The sequence below is a fragment of the Cebus imitator genome, unplaced genomic scaffold, assembly GCF_001604975.1.
Source record: "Cebus imitator isolate Cc_AM_T3 unplaced genomic scaffold, Cebus_imitator-1.0 Scaffold324, whole genome shotgun sequence".
NCBI lineage: Eukaryota > Metazoa > Chordata > Mammalia > Primates > Cebidae > Cebus > Cebus imitator.
This window is the reverse complement of record NW_016107639.1, coordinates 2,664,469-2,666,679: the sequence shown is the minus strand read 5'-3', so window position 1 is coordinate 2,666,679 and position 2,211 is coordinate 2,664,469. Positions and strand designations below refer to the sequence as shown.

At 41.1% G+C, this 2,211-nt stretch overlaps 1 pseudogene across 1 annotated transcript; it reads right to left on the bottom strand.

The window, feature by feature from the left end:
• Window positions 1-657: 657 nt before the first annotated feature.
• On the bottom strand, window positions 658-1,650 carry LOC108286622 (annotated as a pseudogene). Its single transcript, XR_005196335.1, has one exon. The product of XR_005196335.1 is annotated as a cobalamin trafficking protein CblD-like (transcript).
• Window positions 1,651-2,211: the final 561 nt, after the last annotated feature.

The following is a 2,211-nucleotide window of genomic DNA, read 5'->3' as shown; positions in this document are numbered from 1 at the left end:
ATTCACACAGAAATAGATATGCATGCAGACAGGTCTCCTCATTTCCGTACTTTTGTCTCAGAAATTCCGGAACATTTCTCCCCTCCTAAATCTTCTCATGGCCAATTATTCAACCTAACGGAACAGGATTTTGTCATATACTTTGTACCTGAAACTTTCCACAAAGAGACAGAACAATCTTAGCACACCTGTCTTGGGAAGATGAGATTTTCACACACATCATTCATACTTGCAATTGAGGAATGAGTGATACTAGCACAGCATCAGCCACAGTGTGTATGTTTCAGAATTCTGACTCATGAACCCTTACCTTATTTTCATAATCAAATGTGGGATTTATTTTTTAAAGAAAATAATTAAAACTGAGGCTTTTTCCCAATAAAGGGGAGAAATAACCACAGCAGATCATACCCTGGTTACATGCTAATTACCACATTCTTATACAATGTGGATGTGCTCAATGTGCATTCAATTATAATATGAATGATGAACATTTGCAATTTTAAAATCCCAAATCACTTGCCAATGTTGTGAATTCATAAATATTGAAATAAATACTTAGAAATAAGTATCTTTTAAAAACTGTAGTCTGACAGTGGTTATAGTTCAACCCAAATATTACATACAAATAATGCAGCAAATAAATGGACATTTTTGCTAATTTCCACTTAATTTCTTCATAATATGGCTATCTGGTGTTGCATTAGTGAAGATACTTCCCACAACTACGTGGGTACCCCAGAGACTATGACAAATCACTTTACAGCATCCAAGGTCATCGACAGAGAATCCTAAATGTCATTAGCATTCATCTGTTTCAAAAAGAGTGTTGTTTGTATATGGCCCAAAAAATGCCAAACCAGATGATGGGTCAATAAAGTCAGCCCAATATTCCTCAGGTCGAAGAGCATAGCAAATTTCCTTGGCACCACTGATGAATTTTTCTAAGAGAACTTCTCTTTCAATTTCTACTTCTTCATTCCAACAAATCATATCATGCTTAGTTTTTTGTGTTACAGTCAGAATCATTAGTTTGCTGTTAGGGACTTCTGGAAACAGTGATTCAAAATCTCTTGCAGCAATTCTGGGCATATCTGCATTGCACACTCTACTCTGGCACTTTCAAAGTAGGTTTCTATGCTGTTAATTTTGTGTTCAACAGATGCCTCATTACCCTCAAATTCATTCACACGTTGTGCCATCACAAACTTGTCTTTCACCTGATAAAGGTTCTGCTAGAATACCAGGCAAAGTTTTATGAACCAGGCTTTCTTCAGTGAACCAGTCCCATTGAGGTGACAATCAAAACCTATGTTCCCAGGAAGCTGGAACCTCTGTGTTGAGGACCAAAAGGTCGCATAGTTTCATCAGGCCACACTGTTTGAAAGCATGTATCTGGAGGTGCAGAGGCCACGTGAGACTCTTCGGAACCTGATGATCTTGCAGTTGAAAAGTCTTTGCAATTGACAACCTTTTTAACTAAAGAGCAAAATCCTGGGCAATAGGAAGCCAGTCTGGCACTGTTACAAAGCCCATTGGCCATCTCTACTGGAGAGGACAGTTCACTAAACAGCTTTCCTTTGGAAAAGTTATTCCAGTCACCACCACTGCCTCCAGCTGTCCCAGAACCTGACTCTTCTGCTCTCAAATGGTGGCCTGAATCCTCACTTTTTAATGAGAATTTTCAGGAAGCCATTTCAGTGTCTGTGTCACTAGAAGATTAAGAACGTATCTCCAGTGAAGATGCTCCTGCCTTCAGAAACCTCTGACATGGTGTAATTAAGTTGGGAAATTTTGGTCTTCTCTCTTCTTTGGGGTGCAAGAGAATGAGACAGACAGGCATGTGGGTGGTGCCAGGACATCCTGGCCAGTGGGAGGATGTCATACAGTGGCTGCCTGTGCCATGCTGGCTACTGAATACATGTCACCCTGGACACAGGCTCACCAATATGGGGTGGGATATGTGGCAGTCAGGGGTCTTAGCCCTGGTCATGTGGACATGGATCCAGTGGTAACTCCCACCTTTGCAGCAGAATCTCTCGTGTACTAATCCACATATTTGCCAAAACTATAATGGTTCACTCTCTATTTTCTGCAATAGCCTCAGATTAGAGCAGTGGGATAATTTCCTACTCTGAATGACTGGTTCCCTGTGCCCACCAGATAGCTCAGTCCACCAGGACCTCGTCCAGTCCTGAGGGAGCTGATCCC